Here is a 21,811-nt window from a genome sequence, read left to right as displayed (position 1 = left end):
GCAATATTTCCTGCCTCATATTAAATTTGAGAGCTTCTAAGAAGTATCCTTAGAATTCCAATCTTTTGGAAAGAATAGTGATTCAATTAGAGTTTTTTAATCATGATTGTTTTATGATAATGATTTTATATGGCTAAGATTTGCATTTATGTTGCACTTAGATGCAGCATTTCATTTTACCAAATTCCAAGAACCATTCATGACTTTTTTATTGTACCTAATCTTTACAAGTTCTGTATCCTTCTTGGATTCTCAGTTAAAATGGGGATGCTATTTGATAAATACAGTGATAAACCAGTACCATATGAAAAACATGACAAAATATGACATATCAGAACCATTTGAAAACAAACCAGAAATCCTCATCTGTAGTCTTAAGTAATAGTTTGGAATTGATTCAGAAATCAGTCTTTCAGACATGACCTGCAATTCCTTTGAAGTTTCATTAGAGAAATCAAGATTTTAGTAACTCACATGATATTAAGGCATTAGTACCCTCCCACAATAGAGGGAGGAACTGAGGTTATGTCACCATCACCATTTCTAATAATATGCTGCGAGCTGAAGATGGAAGCTAGCTAAATTGCTGATAACTTCATTCATTCTAGTGGTCAGATATGAACAGAAATAGCATTTCAAATGAATTGTTTATTGGAGTGATTATAGGAAAAAGTTTATTTTGTAAAAAAAACCTTTAACCTTTTTTGCCATCCTCATTTAAGGTATTCAGTTTATCAATGCTCATTCAAGCAGTATCTATTGAATCTGGGCTGTGTTACGAAAATGAAACCCATAGTATTGCATAGAGTAAAAGGCAGGCTAGGCTGCATGTCATAGAAGCAGCACAGGATATGCCGGCTTTCTCAGGGAAGCTTCCAGTTACAGGAGACAGAGAAGGCTTGGTGGGAGAGATGATTCTTAAGCTTAGTCTTGAAAAATAGGTGAGATTTCAGGTGGTGTAGCTGAGAGTAATAAAACAGAAAAAATGAATACAAGGGGACCATATGGTGGCAAAGCCATCAGTATACTGTAGTAATTGTACACCACTTATGCAAAAGGAAATGATGAAAATAGGATGTTTATGGTCAGTAAGTAGAATCAGAATTTTAGTTGATGATGGTGATGGGATTTTTTGTTTTTGTTTGTTTGTTGGGGGAGAGATTTAGGTGTAGTGAAGTGATCTTCCTTGAGTCAAGTAAAGTTCACAGAGGAAGGGGAAAGGAAGGGTATGAGGAGTTTAGCCTGGGTAATAAAAAGCACCTCTTCCTTAGAGTTAGAAACCATCCTTATTCACTAAGAAAGAACATCTAAGGTCACAATATCTATTGTTTGCTTCCTTTCCCCCTCCTCAACTTAAAGTATTTTGGCCTCTAGATCTATCTTTTCATGAATACATACATTCTTTTCAACATTTATTGAGCACCTACTATCTGCCAGGAACTGTGCTAGGTGTAGGTATACACATTTGAAGAGGAAAGATGCCAGAACATCCAGAAATAGTCACCTCCAATTTTAAGTAACTACTGTAGCATTGTCTTAGGCAGTATCTTGAAAGGGTCAGGCACTGAACAAAATATGGGTGCTTTAACAACTGTCTTAATAATAGCACATGTTATTAAATACCAGAGCACTTTTGGAAAGACTCATATTAAAAAAATTTAGAAAATTGCATTCAAATGATAAGTAATCTACACATGAAATCACTTGCAGTTAATGTGCTGCTTAATAAGCATACATTTGTTCGTGTAAATTTTGGTATTTTCTCTGCCCTTGATTTAACTAACTCACCTTTTCAAGAAAGTTGTTGTAAAGCTGTATTTTAAAGGTCAACAATCTTCTCTTTCTCTCTCCCTCTCTTTTTTGAGGTGGGTGCTTCTGCTTTCTGGGTATAAGAACATGAGATAAAACAGGCTTAAAGGCTTTGTTATCATTACTGTAATAGTTCAAGACAATAACAAAACTGATAACACAGTTTAGTATCTTCAGGGAGATTTTTCCAAGTGTTTTGGAACCCCATGTGTATTGACAGAAATAAATTAGATAAAGTTGGCTGAAAAAAAAGCTCTCCATATGAGAGTTCAAAAGATGCAGTGATTGATAATAACAATAATTTACCTTACTACTTTGGTTTATAGTATACAACATGCTTTCACATACTCTATCTCAATTGATTTGAACAACTTGTAAGTTAATTCATGCAGATAATACTAGGCTATTGATTTTTTTTTATTTCCTTGATCATTCAAGCCAATTTGCAGAAAATTAAAATACAGGAAAATATACAGAAAAAGACCATTCTGAACCAACCATAGAAAATATTTTGGTGAGTTTCCTTTTAGTCTTTTTTCTATGAAACTATTCCAGTATTTGAGTTAATACTCTATACAGTCTATTATCCCACATTTTTTCTTTTAAAATTATAACAAGCATTTTCCCATGTTGAGTCTTTAAATATTATTTTAATAATGACATAAGATACTTATGGTTTTCAAACATGCATAAATAGAAAGATATTTTCCTCAAAACTTTTTTGTTGTATTTCAGAATACTTTTTTTTAGGATAGATTGTGAGATTACATTTACCAAATACTAGAAGGCTCACACAGGATCAGAAAAGACTTGATTTTATGTAGTCACTCTTTGCCTTTAGGAACAATCACCCTTTTACAATCCCTAAAAATCTATAGGAATTTTTCCTTGCATCTCTCTTCAATGCTAAAGACAGAAGCCCTTAAATCTCAGTTTGCACTGTTTCTTCCCATTATGTTCCCTGGCGAAGGAAGAAAATACATAAGTCTCTATATTAGCATAGTAAAATATTTCAGGAACATCATCAATTTTAATTGCCATTCCTTTTTCAAAAAGATAAAATCTTAATAATAGCAGCACCCAACTTTACTGAGAAATCACTCTATGCATGGCGCAGTGTATAGCATTTTACACGCATTAATTCAATAAAGAAAACTACATGACGAGAAGAGAGATGAAGAGCAATCACCTCAACAATTATGTGTAGTGAGCCAATTTATTAACACAAGAGGTAGGTTTAGACTTCCTTCAAATAAATGTAGACCGTAAGAAAAGCGACTTCTAGTCAATCAGGAGTTACACCAAGAGACAGTTTCTGATCTTGAGGGACGGTGCAGAATCTCTATTTAGAAACCATTAAAATGACAAATGAAAACAATTGGGAGAAGGAAGTGACGTGGTGCATTTTTCATTTCTTTCTTTTTAAAGTAATAGGTGGCTGAAAATAAAAGGGATAAAGATGGGAATATCAATGAGAAGCAAAGAAAGAATATAGTCAAATTACTTAAGAAGAATGGTGAAAAAATAGTCGGTTTATTGTATGGCTAACCACTCTTCTGAGACATTTTTTTATATTATATATTTTCACACTTACAACTCTTTGAAGTAGATGAAATTGTCTCCACACAATCTAAGAAACAATTGAGCAAAAAATGCTTGACAAAATATGAAAGTCTTAATTAAAAGACATGGAAACATGGAACACACCAATAGCTGTAGGAGGAGGGAAGGAAGAAGAGAAGAAAGAATGGAAGGAGAGGGAAGGGACTAGTCACTGAACATGTAGGAATGACCTGTGGACATGGACAACAGAGAGGGGATGGACCGCGGGTGAGAAGGGTGCAATGTGGAAGGGGGCAAAAGAGAAAAAAGAATTGGGACAACTGTAATAAAATAAACAATAAACAATAAAAAATAATTTGTTTTCAAAAAAGGTATTATACTGGCTTGAAATAATAGAGATATGTGCCATTTTGAGTATTTTAATTATACCTTAATGAAATATATTTTATATTGATTTCTTTTAGTACTATTGAATGTATTTCTTTATTATTCTGTTACTTGTTTTTAAATAAATAATTCTAAAACAAGAAAATAAGTAAAAGCCTGGGTTAGAAATATTAAATAAATACATTTAATATTTTCAAAGAAATAAAGGAGGAAATCAACAACCAAATAAAAATAGGTGATGAAACATATACATTAAGAAAAATAGCCAATTATACATCTTAGAAATAAAAACTATGTTTAATATAAAAAACTCAGAAGACAGGTAAAATAGAAAAAAATTTTAAAGAATCGTGTCTTCAGATTTTAAACACTGATCAAATAAAATGCTGGTCAAAATTAATTGGGGAAAAAACTCATATCTAAGCTCATGATGAAACTTATAAAAAGTGAAGTAAATCAAGCTTCTATAGAAAAAACACAGACTACTATAAAGAATAAGAAAATGTCATTACATTTTTCATCACTAACACTAGCTCTAAAAAAACAAAGAAACTACTTTCAAAGTACTGAGGTAAAATAACAACAAAAAATGCTTTGAGCCTAGATATTTTTGATAAGTCAAATTGTCACTCAAGATTGGAAACAGGACTTCTGGCCAAGATGGAGGTGTAGGTAGACACACTGTGCTTCCTCGAACAACCAAAAGAAGGACAACAACAATTTAAAAACAAACACAACCAAAACTGACAGGAAATCGAACTGTATGGAAGTCCGACAACCAAGGAGTTACAGAAGACATAGTTATCCAGACCAGTAAGAGGGGTGGAGAGGACTTGTGTCAAGGCAGAGGCTGGAGGACCAGGGTGGGTCACCATTCACATATAGATAAACCCAGAGAAACAATGGGGGAGTGGGACGATCTGCAAAACCCATGGCCCCTGCACTGGGAAATAAAGCCTCAAACCACTGATGGAAAATACCAGTGGGGGTTGAGGCAGCAGGAGAAACTCCCAGCCTCATAGGAGAATTTGCTGGAGAGATGCACAGGGGCCTAGAATGTACACAAACCCACCCATCTGAGAATCAGCATAAGAAGGGCCTAGTTTGCTTGTGGGAAGTGGGGGAAGTGACTGAAATCTGGCGGAAAGAGGAGCAAGCTCCATTATTCCCTCTTGGACCCCTTTCCCCACATACAATGTCATAATGCACTGATGTGAGATACCCTGCCCTGGTGAACACCTATGGCTCCACCCCTCACCATATAACAGGTGAGCCAAGACAAAAAAAAAATGGCCCAAACTAGAGAACAGATCAAAGGTCCAGAAAAAATACAACTAAGCAACAAAGAGATAGCCAACCTATCAGATCCACAGTTCAAACCACTGGTCATCAGGAAGCTCACAGAATTGGTTGAATTTGGTAAAAAGATAGATGAAAAAATGAAGCCTATGCTAAATGAAATAAAGAAAAATGTACAGGGAACTAATAGTGATGGGAAGGAGACCAGGACTCAAATCAATGGAGTGAACCAGAAGGAAGGAAGAAACAACCAAACAGAAAAGAATGAAGAAACAAGAATTCAAAGAAATGAGAGGCTTAGGAACCTCCAGGACATCCTTAAAAGTTCCAACATCTGAATTATAGGGGTACTAGAAGGAAAAGAGGAAGAGCAACAAGTGGAAAAGTTATTTAAACAAATAATAAAGGAGAACTTCCCCAATCTGGCAAAGGAAATAGACTTCCAGGAAATCCAGGAAGCTCAGAGAGTCCCAAAAGGTGGACCCAAGGAGGAACACACCAAGGAACATCATAATCATATTAGTCAAGATTAAAATTAAGGAGAGAATCCTAGAAGCAGCAAGAGATAAGGAGACAGTCACTTACAAAAAAGTTATCAGACTGTGAGCTGATTTCTCAAAAGGGACCTTACAGACAAGAAAGGGCTGGAAAGAAGTATTCCAAGTCATGAAAGGTGAGGACCTACATCCAAAATTGCTCTATCCAGCAAAGCTTTCATTTAGAATGGAAGGGCAGATAAAGTGCTTCTCAGATAAGGTCAAGTTCAAGGAGTTCATCATCACCAAGCCCTTATTATATGAAATGTTAAAGGAACTTATCTAAGAAAAAGAAGATAAAAAACATGTACAGTAAAATGACAGCAAACTCACAATTATTAACAACCACCCCTAAAAATGAAAACAAAAGCAAACTGAGCAAACAACTAGGACAGGAACAGAAACATAGAAATGGAGATCACATGGAGGGTTATCAACAGGGGAGTGGGAGGAGGAGAAAGGGGGAAAAGGTACAGAGAATAACTAGCATAGATGGTAGGTAGGAATTGGACAAGGGGAGGGTAAGAATACTATAAAAAATGTAGAAGCCAAAGAACTTCTATGTACAACCCATGGATATGAATTAAAAGGAGGGAATGTGGGTGGGGAGGGTGTGCAGGGCAGAGGGGAGTGAAGAGAGGAAAATGGGACAACTGTAATAGCATAATCAATAAAATATATTTTTAAAAAGAGTAAAAACAAAAATAAAGATACTTTCAGACGCATAAGAATACAGAAAGTTTAACATCCACAGATCTTTGCTTTAAGATGTTTGGAGAAATAGACTTATAACTGTTCTTCGTGAAGCAAACTTGGTATCAGAACCACTCTGTCAAATAGTGTTAAGTCAAAGTCAGGAAGTGAACTTTTCAGAAGCGGAGAAAATTAGAGGTAGAGTCATTGTAGGGAACACCTGGGAACTTTCTGTATTTTACCCGACACCTTCCCCCTACCCTTATGAAAATGTAACCCTACTTGATTAGCATGAATTTGGCTTTTCCAGTTCCAGAGGATGTTACCTGCGGAGAGTGTTTCAACCACCGCATGATCCTTAAGGCAATAAAAAGGCATAATAAAAGCAGTGATAGATGTCTAGTTCTGACTCAGGTGAAATAACAGGGGCTAGATTTGTGCTCCCACTTAAACAACCAGGGGGAATAAAAAGCAACTGTTTCCAGACATTGGACACACAGGAAGCAGAGGACTGTGATCCCTAAGAGAAAAGAAACAAACAAGTTGAGCCCTACAATTGCACCAGTTTACAGCCTATAGACAGTTTACAGTCGGCAGCTCAGAGGTAGACGCAAATCAGCCTGTCTCACTAGGTTTAGGAGATAGTGATCACAGTTTGGGGTGGCAAAGCAGCTAGTTTGTGGGACAGAGTATTAGAGAAAAGGGAGCTCTGAAGTGAATGCTGTGGAGATGTGCAGGGGGATCCCTGTGAGTTTTTGGCTGAGTATTGATCTAGGTACATGTGATAGGAAGCTACCCAGGACTAGAGAGTAACAGGCAGAACAATTCTCAGTGCTCACACAAGGATGAAAACAGTTTTTACTCTCACCAACAAGAGTGGAAAGCTCTTGCAAGGCAAAGGGCATTAATCAGAATATTCAGAATGTGTACCACCTTAGTTGTGAAGCTAACTGAGCCCTAGGCTAAAGCGGCTCTGGACATTCTAAGACAAAGCTTAAAAACAAGCCTCAAAAGCATCCAACTGATTATACATAACTAAATTGCATACCAAAATAAAACCCTAATTGAATAAATGCTTCATCCAGGAACCATGAGTGTAAGATTTGTAATATCTGGCAATCCAAAATATTAGCAAAATATGACTCATAACCATAAGAAAAATTATTCAGTAGAAACAAACACAGAAATAAAAATTATGGCGTAACTAACCATTTAAAAATAGTTAATAATATTAAAATAGTTAATATAAACATGCTCTTTATGTTCAAATGAGGAAACATAACTATAATGAGATGATATAAAATTTATTTATATCATCTATTTATAGATGATAGATATAAATTTTCTTAAGGTTATGATTCATATTTTCCTAATATTTTAGATTGCCAGATATTACAAATTTTACACTGTTGGTTTGTGGATGGAGCATTCATTCAAATAGGGTTTTCTTTTGGTATGCAACTTAAAATAAGATTCCAGTGGAACTTCTAGAGAAGGTAAGTATAATGTAAGGAATAAAAAAATACACTAGATGGGATTTAGAGCAAATTAAACACTTCAGAAGATAATATCAGTGAACACGAAGACATAGTAATAGAAACAATTCAAAAAGAAGCACCAAGAGAAAAAGAATAGGAAAAAATGACAGGACATCTAAGATATTATCAAGCAGCCTAACATATGTTTAGTAAAAGTCCCAAAAGAAAAAGATAGAAAGGAGGTGATAGAAATAATATTCGAAGAAATAAAAGTTAAAAAATTTCAAAATTGATGAAACCTACAAACACAAAGATCCAGGCAATTCAATGAACCCTGAGTAGAATAAAAATAAAGAAAATGATACCAGGGCACAGCATAATCAAAATGTCTGAAAACAAGCAACAAAAAGAAAAATGTTAAAAGGAGCCAGAGAAGGGAAAACATTAATTACAGAGAAATGAAGTTAGAAATTACAGCACACTTCTCAAGAAATAGTGTAAATCAAGAGATAATGGAAATACATCTTTAAGGTACAGGAAGAAAAACAGATTTCTTTGCCCAATGAATATATTAAAATGAAAAGTAAAATAATTTTTCAGAAAAACAAAAACTAAGAGAACCCTATCTTGACTACAAGAAAAGTTAAAGAAAACTCTTGGAGCACAGAGAAAATAATGCCACATTAAAATCTGGATCTACACAAAGGATGAAAAACACCAGAAATAATGAATATGCACATTAACATAAAATATACTCATTTAGTTTTTGGTTTCATTATGATATAATTGTGACAGGCCAAATAATCATTTTTTTATGGGAGGATATAACATTTTCCTAACTGTTCTTGTTAATCTTTCCACATTAACTTTAAAATAAACTTATAGGTCCAGAAAAAAATTTGTTGATCTTTTTAATAAAATTTTATTAATTTTATACATGAACATGGGGGGAACAGCTGACATCACAATATTTAATTCTTAGACAAGAATATGGAAGGTCTTTCAATTTGTCCATCTACTTTGTGTTCCTTAGAGGTGTCTTACAGTTTTCTTCATATAGATTTCGTACATTACCTGGGAAACTTATATTTTAAATATCAGGAACTACTGATTTGTGAAACTAAATTAGAAATAAGTACAAACTACCTCTGAAATTAAAATACAAATGAGAAAACAGATTAATTTGGTAAAGATTGATTTACACTATTTACCAAAAAAATCTATTTTTAATGTAAGGTAAGCATTCACTGAAAATAAATAAGGTGATTAATAACTATAAAAAAAAATGAAAGGACAGACTTTCAGTCAATATGGCATGATGAGTAAATATGGCTCATCTCCTCACAAAACCACAGCAAAATCACAACTAAAGTATAGAACAACCATCCCCCAGAACCATCAGAAATTGAGTTGAATGGAAGTCTAACAACTACAGAATTAAAGAAAACACATCCATCCAAATGGGTGGAGATGTGAAATAGGCTGGTTCCACATCCACATGTGGTAGATAAAAACTTGGGAGAGATAAATTTTGGGGGCGAGGAGTCCCAGCTCAACACCGGGTACCCCAGCCCAGGGTTCCAGTGCCAGGATGATAAGTCTCCATAACTTCTATCTGCAAAAATCAGCAGCGATTGAGCTGGTAGAAGAAACTTCTGGAGCCCCAAGCAGTTCCTCTTAAAGAACCCAGACACAGATTTACTCAGACTCACTTTATCTGAGTTCCAGCACCTGGGCAGCAGCTTAAGAGGCATCAGTGGCACACAGGGAAGAACTGAAGTGTCTGGCATTAAAGCAGGAGTGGGGGACAGTTTTCTCTCAAACAGAAAGGTGAAGAGAGGCCATTGTCCCTTTTTGGAATCCTTCCCTCACTGAGCCACAGAGCCAGCGGGCAGGTGCCATATCTGAGACTCCATCAGCCAGGCTAACACTTTTTGCCTTGCCTAGGAGATCCCCTGAGTTTCTGTCAGAATCAACTTTGGAGCCCACCCAAGATGTGAATGTCTGGTCTTGGCACATGCTTCACAACTTCCTAAATCTTCTCAAACAAGTAACAGCTGGCCTCAGTGAGCTCCCAGTCCCCATACCTCTTGCTAAGTGGCCCCAGGCTTGACACTAGCAGCAGCCAGCCTAGATTCATAGCTTAGCTTCATCTGGGAATCTCTAAGCCCAGCACAAGCAGCAGCCATCTCAGATATCTTTATAGCTCAGACAGGGTGGTCCCAGGCAGAACACAGGTGGGGGCTGACCTTGGCCTTCACCACCCAGGAAACCGCAGAGCCTGTGTACCAAGTGGACAGCTACTGACCACCTTGGAGCACCAACATCCTACAGCTGCACAGCTGATCCCCAGTGGAGGGCAGAAGGCAGTGGTCAATGGACACAGCCAGTTCTTGCAGCTGACTGGCCTGGGTAAATCCCTTCCATTGACCTGCCAATAGTAATCAAAGCTCGACTACAAGAGGAAGGGTGTACTCAGCTCACACAAAAGGTGCACCTCTAGTATCTGGCTTGGGTGACAGAAGAGGCTGTGCCACTGGACCCTACAGTACACCTAGTACGTTAGGCCACACTACCAAGACATGGAGGCAAAGCAGCTCTACCTAATACACAGAAACAAACATAAGGAGGCTGCCAAAATGAGGAGACAAAGAAACATGGCCCAAATGAAAGAACAGATCAAAAGTCCAGGAAAAGAGCTAAACAAAATGGAGATGAGCAATCAGTAAGATGCAGAGTTCAATACACTGACCATAAGGATGCTCGAGGAACGTAGTGAGGGCCTCAATAGCATAAAAAAGATCCAGTCAGAAATGACGGATATACTAGTTAAAATAAAGACCATTTACAGAGAAACAATAGTAGAGTGGATGAAACCAAGAATTAAATCAATGATTTGGAACATAAGGAACCAAAAAACAAATAGTCAGAACAAGAAGAAGAAAAAAGAATGAAAAAAAAAATGAGGATAGTATAAGCAGCCTCTGGGACAACTTCAAGAGGACCAACTTTTGCATCATAGGGGTGCTAGAAAAAGAAGGGAAAGGGCAAGAAATTAGAAATCTTTTTGAAAAAAATAAAAAGAAACTTCTCTAATTTGATGAAGAAAATAGACATGCAAGTCCAGGAAGCACAGAGAATCCCAAACAAGATGGATGCAAAGAGGTCCACTCCAAGACACATCATAATTAAAATGCCAAAGGTTAAAGACAAAGAGAGCATCTTAAAAGCACCAAAAGAAAAGAAGTTAGTTATCTACAGGTGAGCCCCCATAAGACTGTCAGCTGATTTCTCAAAGAAACTTTGTAGGCTAGAAGGAATTGGCAAGAAATATTCAAAGCCATGAAAAGCAGGGCCCAAAGCCAAGATTGCCCTACCCAGCAAAGCTACTATAATTCAGAATTGAAGGGCAGATAAAGAGCTTCTCAGATAAGAAAAAACTAAAGGAGTTCACCATAACCAAACCATCATTATATGAAATGTTAAATGTTAATAAAACATTTTTATTAAGTGTTATTCAATAAAAGACCAAAACTATGGACCATGAAATGGCAATAAATACATATCTGTCAAAAAATTGAATCTAAGAAACAAACTAAGCAAACAGGAACAACAGAGGCAGAATGGATCATGGATATTGAGGGCTATCTGATGGCTGACAGATGAGAGAGGGGTGTGGAGGAATGGGTGAAGAGGTCAGGGGGTTAAGAAGTACAAATAGGGAGTTACAGAGTAGCCATGGGGATGTAAAGTACAGTATAGGAAACAGAGTAGCCAAAAAAACTATGCATGACCCACGGACATGAACAATGGTGTGGGAATTACCTTAGGTAGTGGGTGGTGCTGCGTAGAGGGGGGCAAAAAGGGGAAAATTGGGACAACTGTAATAGCATAATCAATAAAATATAATTTAAAAAATGTGCTTTTCTTTCCTTCAATGAGCCATTCCCTTTTAGTTGGCCTATCTTCTATTAAAATTAGTAATTTACATAGTGTTTTCTACTTCTAATACTTATTGAGAGAAAGGTATTAAAGTTTCCAAACATAATTGTGGATTTATATCTGTCTTTCAGTTCTATCATTTTCTTTTTGTTTCAGACATTTTGAAGATACGTTGTTGGTGCACAAACAACATTGCTAAATTTTTTTACATTTTATTTTTATTGTTTATGCTGTTACAGTTGCTCCTGCTTGCACTGTTAAGTCTCTTTGGTGTGCTGACTCTTTTAAATGTACAGACTGCTGTTCTGTCCACTTTGTCTGATATTAAAATGGTCATTCTGGCTTCATTTTTATTGGGGTTTGCATATACACTTTTTCATGTTTCATCTTTTAACCTATGTCTGTCTTTATACTTAAAGTGGGTTTCCTTTAGTCAGCATGTAGTTAGATTTTAATTTTCAGTCAATCTGTGTTGACATCATTCATAGTTAATGTTACTACTGTTATGGTTGGGTTAAAATGCATTCCCTTGTAAGTTATTTTGTTTGTTCCCTCTACTTTTTGTTTCTTTCTTCTTCTTTCAACCTTTTTGAATTAGTTTTATGATTCCTTCATCTCTCCATTATTAGCTTATTTATGTTTCTTCTAAAAACATCTTAGTAGTTGCCCTAGGACTTATAATTTACATCTTTGATTTATCACAGTCCACCCTCAAATAATATTATATTGCTTTCTGTGCAGGGTAGGAACCTTACAACTGTGCACTTGCAGCTTTTCCCTCTCGGTTTCTGTGCTATTGTTGTCATAGATTCCTTTTGCATATGCTGTAAACCTGCAATAATTTCCTACTATTTTTGCTTTAGATAGTATCTTAATAAAAATAAAAATATGATAAATATTTTTGTCAAATTTGGTTGACTTTTTTAAAAGATTTCATTTATTTATTTTTAGAGAGGAAGGGAAGGAGAGAGGGAGAGAAACATCAATGTGTGGTTGCCTCTCGTGAGTCCCCTGCTGGGAACTGGCCTGCAACCCAGGCATGTGCTCTGACTGGAAATCGAACCGCGATCGTGTGGTTCACAGGCCCGCACTCAACCCACTGAGCTACACCAGCCAGGGCAAAATATGATACATTTTTATATATCACTTTATTTTAACAATTTCTTAAGATCTTAACTTCATTGCGTAAATAGAAATTTCTTTGTTATAGTCCTCTTGCCTGAAAATCTTTCTTTCACTTGTCTTGTAGTGCATGCAGATCTGTTGGTAAAGAATTATCTTCATTTTGTTTGCTTAAAAAATTCTTTATTTCTCCTTCATATTTGAAACTGAGATACAGAGCCTTATACTTTCCTCTTGACTGTGAGCCAGTAATTTCCACCTAACAAACTGAATTAGATGACAATAAGAGACTAGGCCCTAAAAGGCAGTGTGGCCTCTGTCTTACTGGCTTTCTCCATAGTAGGTGACAGAACAACCAAGCAAAGCTACTCCACAATTTCCCGACCAACAGAACCAGGGAGATAAAAAATGCTTGTTGTTTTAAGCCACTAAATTTTGGGGTAATTTGTTCCACAGCAGTACATAATTAACATTGGAGTTCTCCAGGTGTCTTGGTCCGTGGTCTGGTGCTTTCATTATTTTTGGAAATTTCTCTACAACTATCCCTTGAAGTATTTCTTTTCTGTTCTCCTTTGGGGATTCCCATTACACACACGTTAGACGGCATGGTGTTGTCCTATGGTGCCTGTATGCCCTATCTGCACCTTTGAGGCACTGCCAAATCAGCTTCTTCATGTCCCCACTTAAGACATCGATCCCAGCTAGCGGGACCCCCTTTTCTGAACGTCTCCACAGAGATGTTCCTTTAAGCTCCTAAATTTTAATGTTTCCAAATTCTTCTCTTGTTCCTCCACCCTAGAGGGGTTAGCTGCTTCCTGAATTTGCTAACTCTGTGATATATTATTGTTCTTTGTTATCTTTTCAGTTAATTAACAACTTATCCTAATTAACAATTTTTATTAAAATTTTCTGTTACAATAACAGGCATGGTTTCTCTCTCCGGACTAAACCTTGATTGATTCAGAAATTGATACAGAGAGTCCCAGTAAACAAATCCTCAGAGATGGAATTTTGGGATTGGTTTAGCTGTGTCCTTGGGCCTGACTGTAGTGCTGAGCTCCTTGCTAATAGAAAGTGGGATGTTGTGATCCGTTGTAAGACATGGCAACACAATTAGGTGATATTACTCCAGCCTATTTAATCATGGAAATTTTTATTGAAAGAAGCTTCTTGTGGGGCTAGTATTCAGCAGAACAAACTTTGGAAAATGGTGGCTTAGCCGCACTTCTCTATTCACTGTGATGCTCCCTAAACACATCAATCATGTTTAAGTTGTCACTCATGTTTCTTATATTGAAAATTTCTATATCAAAAAAATTTTACTCATCATTTGGTCACCAGTCCTTGTTTTACAAGTGTTTAGAGCTTTTCCTGACACTGAACCCAAATACTACCCCAAAGAAAATAACCGGTTGAATGTTTTAGACATTCCTCCAATATAATCATTGTCACATTTTATCATGGTTGCTTGCTTTCATATATGTCCTGCCCACTAGAATTGGAGCTCTTTGAGAGACATCCCTTGTCCAAACTCATCTTTGTACCTCCAGTGCTGATCAGAGTGTTTGGCATTAAGTAAGTATAATTAATTTGCATGCATATTATTTATAAGAATGGTTATGGAGTCCACTTATATTTATTCCTTAGGAAAAATCTGAGCACTTTGTGAAATAAGCCAAGCAGCGAGGGAAAAATACCATATGATCTCATCTTTAACTGGAACATAATCAACAAAAGAAAAAAGCAAACAAAATATAACCAGAGACACTGAAAGTAAGAACAATCTGACAGTAACCAGAGGAGAGGTGGGAAGGGTTTTCAGGAACTACTACACGTGGACAAAACAAAGGGAGAGGGTGGAAGCAAGGGAGGGAGGTGGGTTTGGTTGGGGTGGGGTGAGCAGTGGGGGCGAAATGCAGACAACTGTAATTGAACAACAATAAAATAGTTAGAAATAAAAATAAAAATCTGAGCACTTTCAATTGGGTATTTCAGAAGAGGATAAACAGACATGGTTCATTATTTGAAGTGAATTATTTATAGCATTCTTACTATGTTTTACAACTTCACTCCAAGAGTAGAAACTTGGTTGGTTTTTCTTTTTTCCCCCCATTTTACAAATCTGTTCACCTTAGATAGGCAAATACCTAAGTTTCAGCTCAACAAGCATTTGCTGAGCAACTACTCTGAGGGGAACTGTGCTAAGCCTTAATAATATGAACATGATACATATAAATGCCCATAGTTCAATGGGGAGAGAGATTCATAACCAAATATTCAGTATCCATGGGACAACTACCATGATGAAAGTATATGTGACTTGTCAAAGTTGTTTATCAGAGAAGATAAAATCTTTATGAAAAGAAACATGAGGAGACTTTCCAAAGACTTCTGAGCTGGAGTTTGAAGGTGAAATAGTTTTCCAAGAAGTCAGGGTTATAATTTTAAAAACATGGAGGGAAAAAATAGTGAAGCTTTGAAGTAAGAACAGTTTCAGGAGCATTAAGCACCAAATGGTTTGTGGTAGAAAATGAGGCTGGAAATTTAGGCAAAGGCCAGATTATGAGAAGAGCCTTAGTTGCCATGCTAAGGAACTTGGACTTACCCAATAGGCCATAGCGAGTCAGAGAAGGCAAATAACATTTATTTTTTTGTTTTCTACATTAGAAGAAAATTTGTACTTCTATATATTGTACAAATATTTCTTGAGTACATATAGTATTTCAAGCATGTTGCTGGATAATGGATTACTTAACAGAGTTGTACCTTTAAAGATCTTTATGAAGGACGTTTTTGTTGATAAGGTAGATAGCCTAGATTTCAACTAGTGTTTCTATCCTTCCAATAGCATAGACCTACAGGACAGCATTTGTAACTCTTGCTAATGCCAAGACCAACAAACACTTTGAATCATTTCTTCCAAGCAACAGATTTTTCAGCAACCCTTTTTATGAACTGTAATTTGTCTTTCACAAAAGGCAAATTATTTCCTTTATTCCCTTTTTAGATTTCATCTTATTTTTGTCATTCATTACAGTCTACATATTTCTATTTAAAGTTAGCCCAATGAAATCCACATCTTTTTAGCCTACAAACTCTTTTTTAAAAAAGTAGAAGAAATTTTAAATTCTTTTCCAAAATGAAAATAATGGACATTGGGAAAGAGTAAGAGTGGTCCCTGGAAAGAAAAAAATACAATGCATAAATGAGTTAAATTCCAAGTAGTATCTAAGCTAAGTATTATAAGTGCTAAGATATAAGTGGAAGTGCAGAATCACTTTGTGCATCTGTTAGCACAAACGTATCAGAAAGCCTACGACAGCTAGTAAGGGTGGTATGCTTAGTGTAAAAATGGATGTAATTAAGCATGTGTGGTATCATTTGATAGATTTTGGGGGTCTGTGAATGCTCAAAAATATTTTATATAAATTAATGGTAATTGCATCTTAGCTATACCATTCCAGCTTATGAAAGGTTTGATTGGAAAGTTCTACCTTTGGATATTGGGGGAGGGGGAGAATGGCTATCAATTCTATATTAGGAGTTCAAGGAAACAAGTAAAACTTGAAATTTCAAAATTAGTGATGGCAAATTAAGAAATAAGCAGTACCTTATTTATTAAAGATTGTATTCTTGTAGTATATAAAACATCTTCCAAATGTGTTTCACACTAGTGTCCTGAATATTTGGGGGGGCAGGGGGGGGACCTTCACATCTAGATGAAAACAAATGAACTGAAAATGGTTGCTAATTTGTTGTAAAACAAGAACTGTTAGTTAACCAGTTGCAATTATCTTCGTTTTAACAAGAGAACCAGAGGAAAAGAAAAATGTGCTAACATTCCAAAGAATCGTGCCTGGAGGTTAGATATGGGAACGAATGCCTTGAAGGACAAGGTTGCTCAATGTGGGATTAGATGTTGTGAATTTTTTTCCTGGGTGTCTCTAGACATAGGCTGGATTATAAACTTTATACCTTGCTGGGAACAAGGGAACAGACAAGATTTCTCAAGATCCTGTGAAGCCTGCAATCTTTAGATGTAAAAGCCTAATTAAGAGGCTCCCTAGGGACAGGTCAAAGGAATTCTTTTATCCATAGAGTCTTTACCCCAGTTCTTTGGTGCCTCAGTCCTCCCCTCTCATTCAGCCTAATCAAAAACTGAAGAATACACATTGTGCGACTTTCCACCTTTGCTTCCTCTACTGTAATTCATGAGACTATGAGAATGAAGAATTTTAAATCCCTTATCTCTAATTTGTTATTTTTAAGTGTTTTTGAATAGCGTTTAACACTAAAAATCCTTCTAGACTTGTTTTTCTTCAATTGGGCAAAACTTTTTTAAATGTTGGACTTTTATTATGAGATTACACATATCTTCTAAGAAAGCTATCTGATAAATAATACTTTGTCAAATTTTAATTCAGATTTATGTCTTTCTCCTTATTTCAAAGATTGTGCTATATGTAAAACTTGGGATAAATTCTTGTTAGAATCATATTCACAGTGTTTCACTTTTTTGAAACAGTTTTAGGGTAAATGTCCCTACTGTATAACTCAGAGAATAGCAATGGATACACGTTTTAAAGCTTGACATAATTACTATACCACAATAATACAACGCGTTGTAAGAAATTACAATGAACAACTAGGTGCCAAGAAATTGGACAACCTCGGTAAAGTAGATCAATGTCTAGAAACATACAATCTTCCAAAACTGAATCAAGAAGCAGAAAGCCTGAATAGACCAATAACAACCAGGGAAATTAAAGCAGAAATCAAAAAACTCCAGGCACACAATAGTCCTGGACTGGATGCTTCACAAGCAAATTCTAGTAAACATTCAAAGAAGAACTAATTCCTATTCTTCTCAAACTAATCCAAAAAAATTCAAGAAGAGGGAAGACTCCCAAACTCTTTTTACAAGGCCAGTTTACCCTAATTCCAAAACCAGGTAAAGATACAACAAAGAAACAAAACTATAGGTCAATATCTCTAATGAACATTGATGCTAAAATCCTCAACAAAATACTGGCAATCCAGATGCAGCAAGACATTAAAAAGATCATACATTCTGATCAAGTGGGATTTATCCCAAGGATGCAAGGATGGTACAATATTCACAAATCAATGAAGATAGTACACCACAAAAACGAAATGAAGAACAAAAGTCACAGAATCATCAATAGATGCTAAAAAAGCATTTCATAAATTCCAGTACACCATTCGTGATAAAAACATTCAGCAAAGTGGGAATAGAGGGAGAATTCCTGAATATAATAAAGGCCATATATGAGAAACCTACTGCTAGCATCATACTCATTGGGTAAAAACTAAAGGCTTTCCCCTTAATATCAGAAACAAGCCAAGGGTGTCTGCTTTTCAACATACCACTGGAAGTCCTAGCCATAGCATTCAGACAAGAAAAAGAAATAAAAGATATCCAAATAGGAAAGGGGAAGTGAAACTGTCATTATTCAGAGACAACATGATATTGTGCCTAGAAAACCCTACAGTCTCCACCCAAAAAAACCCTACTCTACCTAACAAGTGAATTTGGCAAAATAGCAAAATACAAAGTCGATATTCAGGAATCAATGGTATTTTTCATACACCAACAATAAACTACCAGAAAGGGAAACTAAGAAAAAATTCCCACTTACTATAGCAACAAGAAAAGCAAAGTACCTAACAGCAAATTTAACCAAGGAGGAAAAAGACCTGTACTTAGAAAACCAAGAACACTGAAGAAAGAAACGAAGGAAGATACAAATAAATGGAAGCATATACTCTGTTTATGGACTGGAAAATAAGCATTGTTAAAATGTCCCTCCTCCCCAAAGCAATCTATAGATGCAATGCAATTCCTATTAAAATACCAATGGCATAATTCACAGATCTAGAACAAGTATTTCAAAAATTTGTATAGAACAAAAAAAGACCCCCAAAAGCCTCAGCCATCATGAGAAAGAAGGACAAAGTAGGAGGGATCATAATACCTGATATCAAACTATACTACAAGACCACTATAATCAAAACAGTCTGGTATTGGCATAAGAACAGACACATAGATCAATGGAACAAAATAGAGAGCCCAGAAATAAATGCATGTCTCTACAGTCAATTAACATTTGACAAAGGGGGACATGAGCATACAACAGAGTGAAAATAGCCTCGTCCATAAGTGGTTGGGAGAACTGGACTGGTACATGTAAGAAAAAAATGAAACTAGAGATTTCCAGTTAAGATGGAGGCATACACACTGTGCTTCCTTGCATGACCAAAAGAAAAACAACAAATTTAAAAGCAAAAAACCACAGATCTGCCAGAAAATCAAATTGTGTGGAAGTCTGACAACCAAGGAGTTACAGAAGAAACATCCACCCAGACCGGTAGGAGGGGCAGAGATGGGCAGCCAGGAAGAAAGGACTCACAGCAAGGCAGTGGCTGGAGAACAGGGGCAGACGAGGCGGTGGCTGGCAAAGCGGGTGGTCCCACATTCAAGTGCAGGTTAAACTGGATGGAACTGGGGAGCAAGACAGACTGCGCAACCCAGGGTTCCGGTGTGGTGAAATAAAGCCTCAAAACCTCTGACAGAAAAAACTTGTGGGGTTGAGGCAGTGGGAGACACTCCACCCTCACAGGAGGGTTCACTGGAGAGACCCACAGGGTCCTAGAATGTACAGGACCCACCCACCTTGGAATCTGCACCAGAAGGGCCCAATTTGCTTGTGGGTAGTGGAGGAAGTGACTGAAAGCCAGCAGAGAGCTGAGCAAGTGGTATTGTTCCCTCTTGGACCCCTCCCCCACATACAGCACCACAACATGGTAACTTCTGTTGCCCTACCCCGGAGAATATCTAAGGTTCTGCCACTTACTACATAACAGGCAGGAGGAGACCAAAAAAAAATGGCCCAAATGAAAGAACAGAACAAATCTTCAGAAAAAATACAACTAAGCAAGGAAGAGATATCCAACCTATCAGATGCACAGTTGAAAACACTGGTACTCAGGATCCTCACAGAAATGGTGGAGTAGGGTCACAAAATAGTGGAAAAAGTGAAGGCTATGAAAAGTGAAATAAAGGGAACTAACAGTGAAGGGAAGAAAACTGGGACTCGAATCAACAGTTTAGACCAGAAGGAAGAAATAAACATTCAACCAGAACAGAATGAAGAAACAAGAATTCAAAAAATGACAAGAAGCTTAGGAACCTCTGAGACAACTTTAAACGTTCCAATATCTTAATCTAATCACAGGGGTGCCAGAAGAAGAAGAGAAAGAACAAGAAATTGAAAATTTATTTGAACAATGAAGGAAATCTTCCCCAATTTGGCAAAGAAAATAGACTTCCAGGAAGCCCAGGAAGCTCAGAGTCCCAAAAAAGTTGGACCCAAGGAGGAACACACCAAGCCACATCATAATTACATAATCCGAAATTAAAGGTAAGAAGAGAATATTAAAAGCAGCAAGAGATAAGGAGACAGTTACCCACAAAGAAGTTCCCATATGATTAACAGCTGATTTCTCAAAAGAAACTTTGTAGGCAAGAAGAGGCTGAACAGAAGTATTCAAAGTGATGAAAAGCAAGGACCTACATCCAAGATTACTCTATCCAGCAAAGCTATCATTTAGAATGGAAGGGCAGATAAAGTGCTTCCCAGACAAGGTCAAATTAAAGAAGTTCATCATCACCAAGCCCTTATTATATGAAATGTTAAAGGGACTTATTTAAGAAAAAGAAGATAAAAAATATGAAGAGTTAAATGACAACAGACTCACAACTATCAACAACTGAACCTAAAAAGAAAACAAAAACAAAAACAAACTAAGCAAACAACTAAAACAGGAACAGAATCACACAAATGGAGATCACATGGAGGGTTATCAGTGCAGAGAATGGGGGGATGAGGGAAAAGGTATACAGAATAAGTGGCATAAATGGTAGGTACAAAATAGACAGAAGGAGGTTAAGAATAGTGTAGGAAATGCAGAAGCCAAAGAACTTATATGTACGACCCATGGACATGAACTAGGGGTGGGGGATGCAGGTGGGGCGGTGTGTGCGGGGCAGAGGGCAATTACAGGGGGAAATGGGACAACTCTAATAGCATAATCAATAAAATACACTTAAAAAATGAAACTAGACCACCAACTTACAGCATACACCAGAATAAACTCAAAATGGATAAAATACTTAAATATAAGTCATGATACCAAAAAAGTCCTGGAGGAAAAGCATAAGTAGTAAAATTTTAGATATCCTATGTAGCACTATTTTTTGCTTATATATCTCCTTATAGCAAGGGAAATAAAGAAAAAATAAACGGGACTACGTCAAATTAAAAAGCTTATGCAGAGCTAAAGAAATCATCATCAAAATGAAAAGGGAACCTATTTTATGAGTGAACATATTTGCCGATAGTATATTGGACAAGGGTTTCGTCTCCAAAATATATAAAGAACTCCTATTACTCTGTCAGCCTGTTCTCTATTTCAGTGTCAAACAACAATTAAACAAAAAAATTAAAATTAAAAAAATATGTATTCTCTACTTTAAAAAAAAGAAGTCATATTACTCAATACCAGGAAGGCAAATAACCCAATTAAAAAATTGCAAAGGACCTGAATAAAGGATACTTTTCCAAGGAAGACATACATATGGCCCATAGACATACGAAAAGATGCTCAACATCAGTAGCCATCAGATATGCAAATTAAAACCATAATGAGATATCACCCCACATCTGCCAAAATGGCTATCATTAATAAATCAACAGCGAAGAAGGGCTGCCAAGGATGCGGAGAAAAGGGAACCCTAGTGCACTGTTGGTGGGAATGCAGAATAGTGCAGCCACTATGCAAAACAGCATGGAATTTCCTCAAAAAAAAAAAATGGACTGCCTTTTGATCCCACAATTCTACTGCTGGGAATAGAACCTAAGAATCACGAATTTCCAATTCAAAAGAACTTATGCACCCCAA

The 21,811-nt window shown here is 36.5% G+C and overlaps 1 long non-coding RNA gene across 1 annotated transcript in view; it reads right to left on the bottom strand.

Annotated features, from left to right (window-relative positions):
* Positions 1 to 21,811, bottom strand: part of LOC119062926 (uncharacterized) — a 45,721-nt gene that overhangs the window by 22,496 nt on the left and 1,414 nt on the right. The window contains exon 2 of the long non-coding RNA XR_005085074.2: positions 1,789 to 1,882. This is a non-coding gene — a long non-coding RNA (uncharacterized LOC119062926). The remainder of the gene's footprint in view (positions 1 to 1,788; positions 1,883 to 21,811) is intronic.

This window comes from Artibeus jamaicensis, unplaced genomic scaffold, assembly GCF_021234435.1.
Source record: "Artibeus jamaicensis isolate MK-2021 breed Jamaican fruit bat unplaced genomic scaffold, CSHL_Jam_final contig_760, whole genome shotgun sequence".
Taxonomy (NCBI): Eukaryota; Metazoa; Chordata; class Mammalia; order Chiroptera; family Phyllostomidae; genus Artibeus; species Artibeus jamaicensis.
The sequence above is the reverse complement of the archived record's forward strand: the minus strand, read 5'-3'. Positions and strand labels throughout refer to the sequence as shown.